Raw genomic sequence first — 19,558 nt, 5'->3', positions numbered from 1 at the left:
TTCTTTGCACGTGTCTGTACAATTTTGGATTTGTTTTTTGCTATTTCCACACAAATATAGCAGGTGAATTAGACACATACTAATCAAAGCAACTTTTTCTATACCAATAGTATTCAAAGTATCAAATTCATGAAAAACGTATCTTCAGAGAGCAATAAAAAATAACAACTAATTTCCACCCGTCAGGAATATCGTTCGTTTGGAAGACAAGGCACCCCAATGTTTAAACTAGGATGAGGAATGGGGCATTCATTTGGGAGATTCATTATAACTTCTCTGAAGGCAGTATCATTCCACAGAATTATGTGCTGTTTGGCAAAGTTCATTTGATATATTCTTTATTGCCTGCTACTGTTTTTAGAATTACAGTTCTAAACCTTTTGCATTTTGTTGTATTTTTTTTTCCAGTTTTCATTTGAACACGTTCCAGGTGGATTCTTGCCTATAGTGCTTTTCTGCACTGAGTGGCCAGGGGTATACTCAGGCGTGGATTCCTTGCTCACAATGCCACAGCAGTGTAGGGTTTCAGCTGGTACCTTCTAGAAAGGGCCTTGTCTGGCAGTTTGGAACAGGCTGTTTCCATGAGAAGCAGAGTCAGTACTGATTTGCATAAGGTGGGTCTCACTCTAAAGTGGCACAGTGGGCAAAAAACAATGGGATAGAATTCTACACAAAGCGACTGCCAGTGGTTACACCATCTGTAAGCATTCCTCCTTTCATGTTTTGTGTGTTTGTTTGACATGGGTGCTGAAGGCTCGGGGGCAGCAGCTCCTCAAATAGAGGGCCTAGATTAGATGATGAAGGGAAAAGACTGTGGTCTGAACAACACCAATAGGTGCAAACCCTTGTTCCTGCTAACTTCAAAAGTTACTACAAACCAAGAACAAAAATATAACAGTTAGTGCAGGCATGGATTCTTATTGCTAGACAGTCAGCACCAAGCTCATTTTCACTTGCAGATGGAGTTTCTTGTGGCAGCCCTCCTCCAATCTATTGAGAGGGATAGAGAGGTCAAGCTGTTATGTGTGCACTATGGTGTCCTTTGACTGGCTGAGGACTTTTACGCAAGTAAGGTCAGCAGCAGGGTAGGCCAGCAAAGCTTCACAGGGTCCTCCTGCTTGCCCCAAACCAGAAGGAAATGGCAACACTCAGTTAAATGGTCTATCAGCAATAACTGAAATGAAAACTATGCAAGTCAGACACCATACCACTGTCAGTCAGGGTCTATGCATTGCAAAAAAAACCCTGATAGGAGTTTCTGCAATGGGTGCCTCCTGCCCTTTTCAAACAACACATTGGTGGTGCCACTGCCTACATATTGATGGTCAGTTATAACATTAAAGGGCCTACTGTGGCAGGTAACCTTGTGCATGACCTCCAGGCATCCTTACAACACAAGAGATGGGAAAGAAGACATGGGGAACTTCAGTGTCTTTATTGCCATTATAGGCAGCATACATCCTCGATCTAGCAGCCACCCACACCTACAAAGGAATACATGGTAGTGATCAACGAGTGCACAGTTAGTGATCACAAAGCATTTGCTGTGTTGACGTGCATGCATTTTAAGTTCTCAAACTTATCAAACACTCAAAAATGTAAACTCCAAGCCCCTTGGATAAATTTACACAGGGAAGTCAGTGAGCATCCTCCCTTGGTGCAGCTACTGAAACGAAAAATAACTACAACATCCTGCCACCACAGATTATGCCTTGTAAGGACTCATCATAACACCAGAGTGAGGGAGCAAATTGTCTGCATATAAGACCATTTGTGCTAGCCCTGCTGTCTGCAATGAGAGATGAACGTCTGCTATCACAGTCTACCACTGCCATTCCCCAAATCTGTGTTTTAGAGCCAGCCAAAAATGTAGAAGCGGGAAGATGGGATCAGCAATGTCGAAGCACTGCAGCAAGACCTTAAAAACAGAAAACGCTGAGCTAGAAAACACCCAAACCATGTATGCCTCTGGCTAAAGAATATGATAGAATTTGAATCTTTGGAATTACCAATACCTCAAGGCTTGTCTGCAGATGTCACTGGTTTACAATGGCAGTTAACTGCTTCTAAAATGTACTGTAAATTGAACAGGCTTACAATATTAAGACAACTCAGTTTATAGATGTGAAGGCCATCATTCGGCTTTTAATTGGATCTTGAGTCTGTTGACTTTAAAAAAAAATATTTGGGTGTGTTATTTAATAAACTAAATTCTCATAAGCATATTAAGTAGACTAACTTTGGTGAAATTAACCCTTTTAGGATTACTCCAATATACTCCAATATAAATTCGATTTTGGAAGTTGGAGGGTTGAACCACTTCTCAGAGCAAACTCTGTAAAGATTTAACCTGTTCTGAATTATGGTATGTATGATACATTTTTGGGGAGTGGTCAGAGAGGGAGATACAATTCTTTTTATAAAATTTGAGGGGTGGGCTTTTTGACAAGCCAAGGCCCTACCATGGTGTGTGGGCCTACAGAATATTCGCCTTGAAGCAGGGCAGAGTTCATCTCTTTTGAAAAAGGAAGTGGCAAGCATAAAATTCCTTACATCACTATTATCTAATTAGGGAATGTCAGTTTCTCAAAGTTGTGTCTGCCTGAACTTGTGCAAAAGCCACAGCAGTTATGTCCAGAAAATAAGGTGGTATTGCTTCACCAATTAAACAAATATGATTTACATAATGCAAGGCAAAGTTATTTACTCGCTACCCTGTAATTACAACTAAAATGGTCTGGAGGCAACCAACTGAGATCAAATCATTCTATGAAGATGGTTATAACCATTTAAATCACTTTAGCTCACCTTTATAGATTGAAACAGGAGGCTGAGAGACAGACTACCTATGTTCTATTGCCAGTCTCAAGTTACACAGTCTACTGTAATGAAATGCCTCTTTTTGTATGGTCACCCCATGTGTTTGGATTGATGATGCTGGTTTTCTACTTTGTGTGTGCACTAACGACTGCTAACTAGGCCTCAGTGCCTGTGCCCTGGCATTAAAGTATGTATGTTGTATTAGTATATACCCAATTGTCATAAGTTAACTTGCTAATAAGTCCCTAGTATAAGGTGCCCAAGGCCTGTAGGTTAGATAGTGACCTCAGGGATTGCAGCACTGGTTCTGCCACTCTGGATGTGACCATGATAAAACATGTCTCCCACTACAGACTGGAAAAGCAGTTGAACACTGCTGACCAGACTTTGCAATTTAAAAAGTGTGCCAAAGTCCGAGCGTCCCTTTGTAATACGTGCAAGTCACCCTTCTGGCAGGGCTACCGAAACTTAAGGCAGGGTATTTTAAAAAATAGAACATGTTGTTTACGTGTTCTAGTAGTAAAGACGCAAAACATTTGTTTTTTTTCTTTAGAAAGACTTTATTGCCCCTTTGGTGAGAGACCCCTCAGCTCAGCTAAGTCCTGAACGTTGTGACCAAAGTTGATACTCCAAGGTATCAAACAACTCCTTACATTAATGTCATGCTCAAGACAAAATTATTGTAGCTACTTGCAGTGTGCAACATTCACAAAGTTGCTGCTTTGTCGCTTTTAGCCTCCTGTCCTCTTAATGGTTGCACATGGGGTTTGTCTCCAAGATGGCTATCTGCCATCCTGAGGAGACATAAAAACAACTCTCAGGAAAGAAGACAATAACTCCTATGTACAGGAGAGAGGTGGTGTTTCCTCTTCCTGGCAGGCAGTCAAAGAGGTGCTGGCCCAAAAGGCGAGCTTCAAAGGTGAAACAACCTTTGAAGAGCAAATGGGGAACACTCAGGAGAGGGGCTGACCTATTGTTTAGGTAGACAGGCTGGTACTCTGGGAGGAGAGGGGATCCCAATTGCCAAACCGATTTTCCATGGGCAAGGAGCCTCTTGATAGTCACACCTCTGGGTTGGGCTAGGGAGCTCCAGACGTTGAGGGAGCTGTTCTGCCATGTTGGACTTCGCAGGAGGAGGTCATCAGGAGGGAGGGAACCTGGTAGCCCATTAGTCACTAACCGCATTCTACAATGAGGAATTTTATGAGCATAAATAGGGTACCCATACCTCAGACGTCCACTGGACTGGAAGAAGGTCCGAATTAAGAACTGCTCTGCTGCACAAAGGACCCCTCAAAGATAAGCTGCACAGACGTGGACTGCACCTGCTGATCCTGGTGACTAGCAAAGGAGAAGGGACTATGCCTGCTGTGTCCCTCTTGTAGAGAGGTCATCTCAAGAGCCTATCGCAAGCAAGAGATCCAAGAGCCAGTTTGCTGACATTCTCTTCGCAGCAAAGGACCACAACAGCTGAAGAAGCCTGCTAGGGCAAGTTGGTAGCCCAGATCGTCACATAACCGCCAACCACCGCCATTCTGTACCAGAGACCAGCACTTGAGACTCAAAGTAGCACCTGAGTCTGCTGGACCCAGGAGAGTCATCAAAGTGCAGGTTGGTCGACCAGAAGATGAGTTATTGCAATAGCAGGTGACTGGTAGCCCAATGGCAACTGGACTTCTTCCAGGACTGAGAGGAATTCGAAAGATGTTGATCCATGAGGCTGGGATTGCCTCACCCCACTCATCGACTGAGGAGTAGTCATAGAAAAACCTGTCAACCACATCCACAGCATTCTTGAACATCTTCGGCATCTTGTACCCATTGAGTCAGGAAAGGGATTCAAATGCCTGGAACTGACTTAAGACTGCGTCATCCGCCAGGATAACTGTTTCAACGGGCTCCCTGCCAGAGTTGGTCACTCAAAGTAACTCTAACCAACCGCAATACAACTAGCCAAAGTTTTTGATCAAAATGTTTCTAAGAGTCAAATTTATTGAATTTGCCAATGCTTGTTCATGATTAAGTTAAAAGTGCATTTTTACTGTACCTAGTAAAATCTGTATCTCTGGAGCCCTCCGTGGATCTTTTACATTTTGGTGTCTAAAAACCAGTCTGTTTATATAGATTGGTGTTGGATTACTTAAGTGTTTTGAGTATTTCTTGTCAACTGTGTTGGTGTTGTTTAAATGTTTTATTCTTGTGCCTTTGTGTATACCTTGCTGCTCAGAGCAACAGCAACTAATAATATGCACTACATTTAAAACAAAATGGTAAATTTTTGCTAGTGTTACTCCTGCCCTGCAAATTTAGCTCATCAATCTTCTATGGCCTTGTTTTAGAAAGGGAAAAGGATGTTTAAAAACCTATACTTAAGTGGAAAAAGGACTGTGGCCATCGCATTCGATTATTTAATTATGCTGCACTCAAAAAAAGAGGCAGTTGCGCTCTTCCTTAACGCTATTTTTTACCCTGTTTTTGACTATGTAATTGTTTTTATTAGAGATTGTTTACTTTTAGTGATTTAGTAATATATTCCAATCTACTGTATGGCTATATGGACGAATACATGTTTAAATGTTTGTTAATGGTGTTGTCTACAAAAGAGTATTGGCCCATGATTAGTAACACTGCTAAACTTCACCATCAAGAAGAACCTCAATTTATGGGACCAATATTTTAAGTCGTATTGCCCTATTCAGTACTCTTGTCACAGACATCTATTTCCACACCCACCCAATTCAAGTGTAGGTTACGCTAGAAGACACTATTGAAACACACAGACACACTGGGCCACTGCTTGTTAGTACTAAAACACCATGGCACAGTAGCAAGGGAGTTCAATTTAAAAAATGTTAATTTGATACTGCTTAAACAATACAAAACTGGTCTTCTGAAGCACTCCAGCTCTTGGAAGTCCAATTGAAATGGGTGTGACATAATGCACGTAAGATGGGAATGCCCTACGATATAATTACGTTGGAAAGCAGTCTTGGTTGAAGTCACAAATATTGGCAATATTACGAATTCACTATCTGTACTCCTGGCAATCCTTCCCAACACCACAGTCAGACTGACTGTACTTGGCCGCAGATTATTTTACCAACATCCCTGGCAGAATCTAAAATATGCATTTGCCTCCACTGGTGCTTAGCCTCTACACAAACCCTTAACAAATAGCAGAACAAACTCCTACGAATCGCTCCCTGTGAATATACAAGGTCAGAGTTCAGTTGCACATTTCCAGTACTTTACAGAATTAATTCCTCACATATCAGGACTCAACTGATTTACACAGAACAACAGAGGCTGCCACCCTCCTTTTCCTTTACTGAAATGTCAGTGATTGGTACACAGAAGTAACCTCTGTGCTATGGGGTGTTGGCACTTATAACAATAGGTGAATGTCCTTGAAGCACGGGCTATTTACTCTGAAGGACACAGTCTCTACATCCTGACGCCAAACCTCATAAAGGATTTAGTTATTGGTTATTGAGCCTGCTCTTGTGCATCAGTCAGGAGTAAATTCAAAGTCCCCTGTACCCTCTGACCATTAAACCCAGATCTCAACTAACGTGTTCCGACTGGCTAAGCCCACAGACACGTGATAATATGCCAATAAGATTTGACTACTGCACCATAAATTACGCAGAAAAGGGATAATACAAAGTTCAGGGAAACGGGAAAAAACGTGGAGGGATGAAGTACAGTGCGCTTTTTACTTTCATACTTACAGTATTTCGGTGAACCTATCATCATATACCATTCCCAGGTGGAAAATACTACGAAAATAAGGGAACGTGTCATCGGCTTGGGAATTAGACCAACAAGACAATATCTGCCTAGCTAACTGGTGTGAGGTACAGAGCAACAAACACCTTTGCACAAGTGAAAATAATCTTCGATATTCGACCAGTGGTGCAAGTCTGCTGAATTAAGCACCATCAAAGAGCTTTATTTCCATTTTGGGTGGTAAGCAAAAAATAAATCGTTGGGGGATATTTGCGGGGGACCCACAGAAAACACCGCAATAGGCATATGGAAGGGTAACAACACCTGGTTACATATGTATGCAGGGTACAAAATAATGCATTTTTCTGAAGGGAAAATTACATTTTAATAATTCATTTCTTGAATGCCACAGAATACCACATGTCGAGCAACAGCACCATCTGGTGGCATCAGGAAAAAAAATCAAATGTATCACATAAATGAATTGCTTAATCAGGACCAGCATACTTATGGCTTTCGAAAAGGGAAAGATATCAGCTACTTACAATAGGTATACCAGAACGCCAGTGCTAAGATTTTCGAGCTATGGTGCAGTATGGCAGGAGGCGTGGGCCCAAAAGCTGTTGAAAAGATGGGTAAAGGCATAGTTGAGAGGATCGGCTTTCATAAAGTGATTGCGTCTCCGTGGCTTAGACTAACTTGTCCCAGAGTCTCTGGGAGAACCTAGATTTCGAAATGTTCTAATGCAGTTTTTGTAAGCAGTAACGAAGCTCGTAAGAAAGAGTTCAACGTCAAATATGTGTAATGTATAAAACGTACCCCATCAAGGTTGCACATTGGCCCTAACCGCTTTTTATATACAAGCTTACAATATTACATCTTGCGTAAATAAGGACGAATCATATGGCACTGGAATTGGACAATATGAAGCTTCACCACTTATTCACACAGATGACTCCATGCTGACAGCACTAGCAAAAAAAAATCCTTCATTTTCAGCTAAATTTCCTAGTAGGGTATGCTGAGACAAATCAAGTATTTATCAATGTAAAGATCAAAATAATGGCCTTTGGGGGTAAACTCCGGAGAGCAACTGGTAGACGGAAGAATCAAGTATATTATTTGGATAAAATGGACACCTTCATGTATCTGGCATACCAACAGGATCAATGAGAAAATGTGAAGTGAAATCTACATCTTTGACACATTACTGACCTCTCGGAGTCCCTAGCAAGGCGATGTCCTACTATGGGAATATCACAGATTCTTCGGATACACCAACCAGGAAAATATATCGGAGATTCCGATTGGTGGATGCAGTATGCCAGAGTGCCCTGGAATGTAAGCAGGTATACTGCTTTCAAGTTATGTAATAAGGAGATGTCATTGTTTCGACTCCTAATGTAACATAATCATGGTGCATTTGCATAGGTGGAAGGCAGTGATTGCAATATGAACAATGTTATAGACGGTCTTGTGTTTGAAATATAGTAAGTGTATGTATTTTACATTTTATGAATAATGGTGGTTGTGTTTTTTTAAAGTTTTTTTCACAACTAAACAATAAAATACGGAGAAAGAGAGGAGGAGTAGGGAAAGCAGGGAAGAGGGACAAGAGGAAGAAGGGGAGGAAGAGAGTCAGTGAGGGAAGGGGAAAAAGGTGGAAGGGTGGAAAATGGAAGGATAAAATGAGGAAAGAATAAGGTGGAATGGGAGAGAGGAGAAGAAAGTGTGTGTGGCTGGAGTCCACGTGGGAAGGGTGGCTCTTAGGGCATAAATCTTCAGTTTCCCTCTCCAACCACCTCTCTAGACTTTCAGAAGGTGCAGCCTCCCTATTTGGCTCGGCCACAAAAGGAGGTTAAGTACTGGTCTCGACATCGTGCATTGAAGAGGTCCTGTGCACCAGGGCCTGAAGTGAATATGAAAGAGTGAACCTCTACTTGGGTTGCCTCTTGTCCTCCAGATGAGGTATAAATCTAGGAAGGCCTGTAGTTTTGCCCGGATGGTTGAAATTCAGATAGGAGGTTGATCTACCTGCTTGTTCGAGGAGTTGGACTCGAGCTGCCAAGAATAATTGCCTGATCAAAAGAAAGAGTTAAGGCCTAGCTGACTGAAAATAATTTAGTGGCTACACACCTTGGCAGATGCACAATGCCCAGCATGTCTAATGATGGCTCAGCAACCACAAGAAAAAACAATTTCTACGTTAAGGAGCTGCTCCACCCTCTCCAGTGATCGAGAAGCGTAAGGCCACATCGCCCACAACCCTCAACGGCCACATCACCCCACAACCCTCACCAGCACATGGGGAGCCTCCACCTACCTCCTTCCTCGCTACGGAGGGCCCCCGAGCAGCTAGTATTCATTGCCTGATGTGAGGTCAACCCATGTGGCTAGAAGAGGTAGCCCAAAATTGGAGCCAATAGAACCTTCATCCCTGCCCTTACACTTCTAGAGATACTGACGGGTAAAGTAGTGGTCATCTTTTTCACCAAATAAACCAGTAAAACTACTGCATCAATAGCCAGTAACCACCAGTGAGACTATGACTTTCAGCAAGTGCCCTGGATACCCATGGATGGCCTTTCACAGGTCTTCACCTGGAAAATTCATGATCGTGAATGGGAGGCTCATATCGCAGAATTCCAGAGGGTCTGGACTAAGATATTTTAGAGAACAGAAGGGCCGGGTGTTTGTTCTGGTAAATGGCTTTATGCGATTTAACAGATTGTGGATTTTGAAAAAGGCCCTAATACAGATAGACAGTTACTGAAGTGACCTCAATACAGGGGTAATGTGATTATGTTTGAAGCAACCTCCAGCCAGGACAGCTGCAGCATTTTGCACTTACCGGAGGCCATGAAACAGTTCAGCGGGTGAACTTAGATAAATCGCATTGCCATAGTCGGCCCAAGACTGGATTAGACCATGGACAACTGGCAGGGGTGCTGGGAGGCCGGGGTGATGGGAGGCCAGGAATGGGAGAAGGTTTTAGAGAATCATAAAGATGACCAAAAAAATCAGGTACTAGTTGTCTTTTATAAAAAAAAAAAAAAACAGGCGACAGAGAATCAGAGGTCAAGGTTTGCTACATCGATGAAAGGGTAAGGGTCATAATTGTAGGCCAACAGCTGCTGTGCCACTGTTCAAGGTTCACAGAAGTAAGCAAACTGTCTGTGTTTAATATACATAATTTTAGAAAGTTGTGGGATGTCCACCATCAGGAGACTGGCATCCACTAACTCAGTTTGGCTTGATCATCACAGAAAGATAGGAATTACTGGGTGCAAGAAATAGCAAAGATGATCTGAGCATCATCTTCATTCATACATAACTGTGCCCCTGCTGACTGAATAGTTTTGCAAGAGGCATAGGTAAAAGATTAAACAGCAGAGGTGAAAGTGGAGCCTTGTGGGACGCATCAACAGACTTGAAGTAAAAGACAAAAGGGCAACAGATACCGACTATGCTCTGTGCAGCTGAAAAGGAGTAAAGTGTGGCTGACCGTGTCAAATGAAGCTAAAAGTAGCAATGCACTGATCTGAACGCTGTCTATCAGCCGTGCAGATTGTCTACAATGGGCAGTAAAACTAACTCATTGTTTTGATTTGGTTTGAAGTCTGCTTGAAAGACATCAAGCAGCCCATTGTTTTCATAAATATTTTGTAGGGGGCAGAAGGCAAGTTTAACTGTTTGCCTAAATACATAAGCAAAGAGATGGGCCACACACTGCTAGGATCCTCCTGACAGAATGAGGACTTTGTTTTAGTTGATCACTGCTTGTTTCCACTCGAGAGACTCTTACCCGGGAAAGACAACAATAAAGAGTAGGTAACTGACCCCTTTTAGAGTCAAGCTGCGAGAGCATGCACTAGCACATGCATCTTGCTTGAGAGACACTGTTGTTAACAATAAGGCCTTGGAGCCCGCCCATTGTTTACCATTTGTTGGCTTGCCTGGCAGTCTTCTTTACAGCCTCGTAATTCATGACTGCAGGCTTAGTATCATTTCCCTTCCTTTCTGTGGAGCAAGGACCAAGTACTGATTGAATCAACTTAATCAGTGCCTGTTCTTTTTAACTTTTACTGCCATGCAAACAGAAAGCATGTGACTGGCAAAACAAATATGCCCAGCAGGGCTAACAACATTGTAAAGATTTGTTTTCTATGGCTAGCTTTCCTTATTTTTTTGCCAAGTCTTCTTTTCTCACTTTGCACTTCTGTTTTCTTTTTTTTGCTTGTGGATGCTATTCTCAACAGAGGAGGATTATTTTGTTCTAAATATTGCAAAACAACGTTGTTTCTTTCTTAAGTGTAATTTCTGATATGATGCTTTTACACATAATCATGCAGTACACCTCAATCCGCCCCACTCCAATTCACACCAATCCATTCTGAACCTCTCATCCCAATCCATTCCAAACCTCTCACCCCAATCCACTCCAATTCACCACACTCCAATCTTCCCAACCACCCCTTCTCTATTCTTCCACATATCAATCTGCCCTACTCAAATCCAAAACAATTTGCCCCACTGCAATCTTCCACACTCCAATCTGCCCCTCTCCAATCCAAAAATATATGCCCATCTCTAATCTTTCACACACCAACCTGCCCCACTCCAAAACAATGTGCCCCATTCAATCCACTCCAATCGAGGCCACCTCACCCCAATCCACCCACACCATCCCAATTAACCCCACTACAACCAATCACAAACCACCCCACTCCAATCCAACCACACCAATCCACCCCACCAATTCAATCTACCCCACTCCAATCCAATCTACCACACCAAAATCTAGTCCATCCCACTTCCTCCCCTACCTACCACACTCCAACCCACCACAATCTGCCCCACTCCAATCCAAAACAATTCTCTCCAATCCAAAACAACCTGCCCCACTCCAATCCAAAACAATCTGCCCCACTCCAATCCAAAACAATCTGCCCCACTCCAATCCAAAACAACCTGCCCCACTCCAATCCAAAACAACCTGCCCCACTCCAATCCAAAACAACCTGCCCCACTCCAATCAGCCCTACTCCAATTCAAAATAATCTGCCCCAATTCAATCCACCTCACCCCAATCTAATCCACCCCACTCCCTCCCCAAACCACCCCTCTCTAATCCAGTCCCCACTATCCACCCACTCCAATCCAAAACAATCTGCCCCACTCCAATCCATTCTAATCTAATCCAAAACAATCTGCCCCACTCTAATTCAAAACAATTTGTACACTTCAATCTGCCCCGCTCCAATCCAATCCTCTCCAATCTACCCCAGACCAATCCAGCCTGCCCGACTCCAATCCACTCACCCCACCCCAATCCAATCCACTCAAACCAATCCACCTTACTCAATCGAATCCACTCTCATTCAATCCAATCAACCTCACTGCAATCCAATCTACTCCACTCCACCCCACATCAATCCACAACACTCCATTCCAATTCAATTCAAGCCACTTGAAGATCGGACAATTGCCTCAGAACAGGCGCCCTAAAACTAGCGGAGAGCTCTAAGTGACAAAAGAAAGCTGTATTTTTAAGTCTCCTTCAGACCACTGTCAAATAGAAATGTTTTGAGATTGTGTCTGAAAACAGATTTAGAGGGACTATTATGCAAGCTTAGTGGTAAAGCATTCCACAGTCTAGCAATAGGTAAGAAAAAGATCTTCCACCTCTTCTAGCTTTGTGGATATGAGGGACAGAGGAAAGTGATCTAGATTGGAAATAAGGCTTGAATCTTCACCTCAGACAATAAAGGACTTTTATGTGTAAAGGCCTTACCAGTGAAGGTGAGTGTCCTGAATTGGATCCTCTTGGTGACAAGAAGTCAGTGAAGCTGACAAAGGCGATAAGACAATGGGGTGTGCCACAGGATCTTCAAGATAAGACATGCGGCTAAGATCTGGATTTGGAGCTGATGCATTAGAAAAGCTGGCAAACCCAAGTATAGAGTGTTGGCATAATCTAATTTGGCCGACACCAAGGCATGGCCCATCGTTTTGTAAGAGTTCTCAGGAATAAGGTGAAGCATCCTTCTAAGAGACCTAAGGGTAGCAGAAATAATGTGGAAAAGGCCTTAATTTGGGACTCAAAAGAGAGGTTAGAATCAAATATGACTCCAAGATTCTTAGCCCTTAATGCCGACGGGTGGGGAGGGGCAGGGGAGGGTGGAGCGGAGTAGACACAGTTTGCATGGCCACCAAAAACTGGCACTCAGAGGGGACTTATTACCAAAGGAAAAAAAAAACTCTGTTTTGTCACAGTTCAATTTGAGGCAGCATCCCTCCATCAACTGCACCACTTCCTTCAAGCCCACCCCACTCGACCACACTCCATTCGACCCCACTCCAATCCTGCCTACCCGAATCTAAACCACCTCACCCCAATCCAATCTACCCCGCCCCAATTCACCCCACTCCACCCCCTCAACTCATAGTAATCCACCCACTTCACTCTAATTCACCCCACTCCAAACTCCCCTACTCTAATCCAATCCACCACACCACTCCAAACCACCCTACTCTAATCTAATCCACCCCAATCCAATCTACCTCACCCCATTTCAATCCACCCCAAACCACCTCACCCCAGTTCAATCCACCTCACTCCAATCCACCCCATCCAGTTCACTCTCTCCAATCCACCCCATCTAGCCCACCCACTCTAATCCACCCCACCCAGTCCAATCCACCCCATCTTGCCCACTGCACTACCTCAATCCACTCCACACTACCCCCACTGTTCCATTCCATCCTATTCCACCCCACCCTAAGACACTCCACTCTGCAACACTTTCTGCCACTGAAGCTTACTACCCTCAACACTACAACACCCTACTCCAACAATTCCATTGTACGACACTCTACTCCAACAAATTCAGTCTACGACACTGGCATACAATAGCTCTTGTATGGGCGAGACCTAATGGCTTTGTCAATGGCTGTTAAATAATGGCAAAGCTGTGTCCCTAATTTCGCAGGGCAAATGTCATTTCGGAAGCCAGAGGGCCAAGTTTGAGAGATAGAGTCCATCAGATGTTCTAAACTGATAGGTTAAAGTGTTAAAAAGCAGGCAAGGTAACAGAGGAGAACACTCTACATCAATGTTCTTAAGAGGAAGGATTTTCTCACAAAACATTGAGTATCCAATTGTTGTCATATTTTCCCTAAAAAAATGAATGACAGAAAATATATAGCATGGTTTCTGGTGTTTCTTCAAAAGGAAAAATAACTCTCTGGGCAAGGCAAGGGCAGATGTCATCCATTTTGAGAAATAAAGCTTGTTTGCCTCCTGGATTGTTTGCTTATATACAATAATCTGATCAAAGTATTGGTACTAGGAAACTGGCGAGGAATTTAACCACCATTTCTGTTCTGCCTGTTGAAGTTTTAGTTTCCTAACCAGCATGTGCACCAATACCCCAGAGCCTTAGGTTCCTGACCACAGAGGTTAACAAGTCATTTAAGACCTTGATGATGTCATTAAGACAGCAAAGTAGGAAAGTAAAATGGTTATCAATGCAGGAAAGTTTATTAAGAGTGCAAAATATTTTTTTAATCGCTAAGCCAGCTACATCAGAATCTCGGGGTGTTGACCACAAGCCACTTGAGCAATAAACAAATGAGATGCCCAGATGTTTCATACAGTGTTCACTACAGATCAACATGTCTTTTCCCTTACAGACTCAGCTGTCGGGTAAGTATTTCTGCATTTAATGTTAAAACCTTATTGATGAGAGCATTTAATGAGGTTTGAATGCTTATTTAGCTGTTACTGATAGGTTAAGTCTTAGTATCTTGGTCACTGAAAAGAGTCCTCATTCTTTCATACTCATGCTTTTCCTCCGGGCATTGGGTTTCCTTTTGTACCTTACAAAATGAGGGAGGTAGGTATTGGTTTCATATCATGCGCTTGGTCAGCGCAGCCTATATTTATTTTTCTTTTATGGCTTTCCTCTCCTTGTAATGTTTAACCCCCTTCGCTACCAGGCCTATTCCCCTCACGTGTTGAGCCTTTTTTTGGGCTATTAGGGGTACTTCCCGCTTAGGCCCTTCTAACCTTTTGTCCACATAAGCTACCCACGCCAAATTCGCGTCCTTTTTTTCCCAACATTCTAAAGGTACCCAGAGTTTGTGGGTTCCCCTGGATGAGACCAAGAAATTAGCCAAATTACGGCTAAAAGTTAATTTAAAAAAAAAAAAAAAAAGAATTATAAAAGGGCTGCAGAAGAAAGCATGTGTTTTTTTTCCCTGAAAATGGCATCAACAAAGGGTTTGCTGTGCTAAAATCACCATCTTCCCAGCTTCCAGAAACAGGCAAACTTGTATCAGAAAAACAAATTTTTCAACACAATTTTGGCATTTTACTGGGACATACCCCATTTTTACTAATTTGTTTGCTTTCAGCCTCCTTCCAGTTAGTGACAGAAATGGGTGTTAAACCAATGCTGGATGCCGGACAGCTAAATGTTTCTGAAAAGTAGACAAAATTCTGAATTCAGCAAGGGGACATTTGTGTAGATCCTTCAAGGTTTTTCTACAGAAAGTAACAGCTAAATAAAAAAAAAATTGAAATTGCGGTAAAAAAAAGATCCATCTCTGTCCACGTTTTCTTCTGTAACTTTTTCCAGCTATGGCAGATTTTTTTAAAGCAGTATACTGTTACATCTCCTGGACTCTTCTGGCTGCGGGGATTTATAGGGCTTGTAGGTTCATCAAGAACCCTAGGTACCCAGAGCCAATAAATGAGCTGCACCTTGCAATGGGTTTTCATTCTATACTGGGTATACAGCAATTCATTTATTGAAATATAAAGAGTGAAAAATAAGTATAAAGGAAACATTTGTATTTCCAAAATGGGCACAAGATAAGGTGTTGAGAAGCAGAGGTTATTTGCACATCTCTGAATTCCAAGGTCCCCACACTAGCATGTGAATTACAGGGCATTTCTCAAATAGACTTATTTTTTTTTACACACTGTCTGACATTTTGAAGGAAAAGATGTAGAGAAAGAGAAGAGGCAATAACACTTGTTCTTCCATTCTGTATTCCCCCAAGTCTCCAGATAAAAAGGGTACCTCACTTGTGTCGGTAGGCCTAGTGCCCACGACAGGAAACGCAACATGGACATATAACGTTTTTACATTGAAATTTGACGTGTTTTTTGAAAAGTGCTAAGCTGTGGATTTTGGTCTCCAGCTCATCCGGCACCTAGGGAAAACCACCAAACCTGTGCATTTTTTAAACCTAGGCACCTAGAGTAATCCAAGATGGGGTAACTTGTGGTGCTCTCGCCAGGTTCTGCTACCCAGAATCCTTTGCAAATCTCAAAATTTGGCAAAAAAACAGTTTTTCCTCACATTTCAGTGACAGAAAGTTCTGGAATCTGAGAGGAGCCACAAATTTCCTTCCACCCAGCATGTCCGCACATCTCCTGATAAAAATGGTACCTCACTTGTGTGGGTAGGCCTAGTGCCCGCAACAGGAAAAGCCCCAAAACACTACATGGACAAAACAACCTGTTTTTGAGGGGGCACCTGCGTTTTTGGTCCTGGACTCAGCAGCCATCTAGGGAAACCTACCAAACCCAGACATTTCTGAAAACTAGACACCCGAGGGAGTCCAGGAAAGTGTGACTTGTGTGGATCCCCCAGTGGTGTTTTCTTACCCAGAATCCTCAGCAAACCTCACATTTAGTTTAAAAAAAAAACCATTTTCCTCACATTTCTGTGTGTGATCACTGCACCGGCACAAATTTCCTACCACTCAACGTTCCCTTCAGCCTCCTGGTAAAAATGATACCTCACTTGTGTAGGTGGGCCAAGTGCCTGTGACAGGAAGAAGCCAAAAACATGTCAAAATTGAAGGGTCCACAAGGGCAGCTTGGAAAAAAACCTTTTTAGGCTGACAAGTGGGGAAGAATTTTTTAATCAGTATAGATGCGACGATGCTGGGTGGAAGGAATTTTGTGGATTCCTTCAGATTCCAGAAGGATCCGCCACAAAAATGCAGGGAAAATGTGTGATTTCAAGCAAAGTTAGAGGTTCGCAGGGCATTGTGGGTAAGAAAATAGTGCAGGGTGCACGTGAAGCACACCACCCTGGACTCACCCATATGTTTCGTTTTAAGATGGGTCTAGTCTCGTACATTTTTCTACATGGCAGCATCCCAAAGTCCAAAAAGTGCAGCCCTGACCATTCCAAGTGGGACGATTTTGAGAGTTAGCCAAGCTCTCATGGCCCAAATGTAAAATCAAAACCCAAAATAATCAAATGTTCTCTTGCTTGCCTTTGGGATAAGATGTTTTAGTGTGCAGGAGGAGAGCTGAAAGACTGTTATCCCCTTTAGTTGGGGTGGGGACAAACCAAGCCCATACTGATTGGTAGCCACCACCCCACTTTTTTTTTTTATTTTTTTTTATTCCGTGGCATCTAGTAGGCCTACTTCTCCCCCCCCCCCACCCCCCCAGAAGTGGATATGGGGTAATTGCCCAACGGTGGGCATAACTTTGCCTCCATTTATTTGGGGTAGGGGTAAGGACATGCTCCCAACCTCTTTTTTTGAAAAAAACTCTTCCTTGGCGTCTAGTGGGCTTTCTGCACCCCCTAGGGGGCCTATCTCCCCTCAAGGGGGGCAGAAATGGCCAACAGTAATGTGTCCCCTCGGGAGCGACCCTTACCCAAGGAGCTGCCCCCCAAACACACACACACCAGTCCCTGGTGACTAAGTGGTTTCTGCCCTCCACCAGGTGGCAGATGGGCCTCAAAGAAATAGGCCGATCTGCCACCCAAGAGAGGCAGAAATGGCCTAAAATAAATTTGCCCCCCCAGGGGAGCGACCCTTGCCTAAGGGATCACTCCCTTGTGTGAAATTGTGGTAAAAATCCCTGGTGTCTAGTGATTTCTGCCCCCCTGGGGGCAGATGGGCCTGATAGAAATAGGCCGATCTGCCCCCCAGGGGGGAAGAAATGGCCTAAAATAAATGTTCCCCCATGGGAGCGACCCTTGCCTAAGGGGACACTCCCCATCTGTAAAAAATAAAAATAAATAAAAATCCCTGGTGCCTAGCGATTTTTGCCCCCTTCGCGCTTCCCCTGTTGGCCAGGTGCTGAACGAGCTGGTCTCGTACTCAGCACACAAGTGCCATGGCCTAGAACAAGACCAGCTCGTCCACGGCACCCAAGGGGTTAAGAAACATTTTGAGGAAAATAGTGGGAACTAGCTCCAAACAAAACTTATTGATGTTTGAGCATCTTGATACAAGTACGAGCAAGAAATCTCCACTCCTCTGAAATTGGAAACGTCCGTACCAGTTATATGAGAGGTAGTGCCAATATAGGGCCTTGGTCAATTAAATCTTTGTTCTGCTGCTTCTCTGCCTGGATTAAGCATATACCTTTACTGTTCTTGGAAAGAATAACTAACAAGCCTGACTACAAATGCAGCCCAAAACTGCCAATTATGGCACTGGCGTTGGTCTGACACAGCGATACATTTTCTGCCAAAAACATATTTTTCCATACATCTCAATGTGTCAATCATCATATTTATAAGGACCACAACTACCCAATAGAAGGTCTTTTGGCACTGGACTGTCTAAAGATCTGCAATTTTGTTGTTTCAACAGACGGAATTACCTGCATTCCAATGGATTCTCAAACCTGCATATCTCCTAAGAAGTCATCTCCACATAAGAGGAGGGTCTATAAATAAAATGCCTGTACAGTCTTTGAGATACCCCTCTGCAATACCTGTACAGCCTTTGAGATAACCTCTGCATTCTTGTAATACAATTTAAAATATGTTGCCCCCTGAGGAACAAGACCACTGTTGCTAAACATTAGAAACATATGATTCAACAGACAACTCATTGCTTTGTAGCACATTAAGGGAAGGCATGAATCTGCTAACTAAACAGGACACACAGTAACTGCGCAAGCCAGATGTTTGAAACTGCCTGTGGCACAACAAGAAAACATTTGAACAAAGCGCTGTGGAACAAGGTGGCCAAGCTAGGAACGTGCAGAAGCAAAAGAACATCAGAAAAAGTAAAGAGAAGAAGGGTCAGCATGTGCGAGTAAAGAAGATCTAAAGTTTACAATGTTCAAGAGGAAAGAGGGGACTCCTGAGGGTGAGACATCAAGCAGGTGAAGGGGTGTGCTTCTGCAGTGATGGGGCTATGAAAAGCTTTCCGTTATAATAGCACCACCAATCAGTTTCCATTCCGGCACCCTAGCCGAGTATCTGGCATAAAAAGACAATCAATATGCGAAGGTACGGGAACTTTAATCTAAAACATTGCAGCACAGCCTATCCAACCAATGTATTGAACAGAATTACAAAAACGCGAGGCAGTGCCCCTGTGTCAGGAAAGGAGCACCCATCAGTTTGCAGTCCACATCACTGTCAGAAAATGGCAAAGTTAAGACAGTCAATTGCTGTACAAGGAAACAGATGTAGCCATCGGTACCACACCTTGTTGTACAAAGCTGAGCACAGCACTGGATACAGCTTCAGGAAGCCTTTCCCAGTAAAACAAACGGGGCCAAGATTTTCAATGCTTGGGAACAGGCGAAAATCAAGATTCAGAACAATTATACAATTTAGAAACAAATCCATGTTTTAAGTAATCCGACTTGGGTGTTCTTAAGACCCGTTAATTCTATACGTGGAACAAAACACTGGTTTAGGCTTGATTAAGGCCAGGGCTCCATGACTACTATACTATGACATCTGTTATAAAATGTCATCAAAGTCTCATACCGATCGCTTTTCAAAATATTGTTAATCACTACAGTCACTAGAAGCTACTGCACACAACAATCCTCATTTAAATCTCCACTAGTAAAACTGTAACTGGATTTACTGATATTGCGGGTTTCATTAGCTTCTGGGGCAATGTCCCTTTACATACTTCAGTGTCATGAGTGGCGAATTACAGTGAGAATTAGTGTTTACACATTCAATTTTGCAGGTTTTTTCCACCTTCCAGTCAAGGA

General features: G+C 43.1%; 1 protein-coding gene across 1 annotated transcript in view; it reads right to left on the bottom strand.

The window, feature by feature from the left end:
* Positions 1 to 19,558, bottom strand: part of SAAL1 (serum amyloid A like 1) — a 222,266-nt gene that overhangs the window by 181,799 nt on the left and 20,909 nt on the right. The gene's annotated exons all lie outside the window — the stretch shown is intronic.

Source organism: Pleurodeles waltl, chromosome 3_1 (assembly GCF_031143425.1).
Source record: "Pleurodeles waltl isolate 20211129_DDA chromosome 3_1, aPleWal1.hap1.20221129, whole genome shotgun sequence".
Lineage (NCBI taxonomy): Eukaryota > Metazoa > Chordata > Amphibia > Caudata > Salamandridae > Pleurodeles > Pleurodeles waltl.
This window is presented reverse-complemented; position numbering and strand designations above follow the sequence as displayed.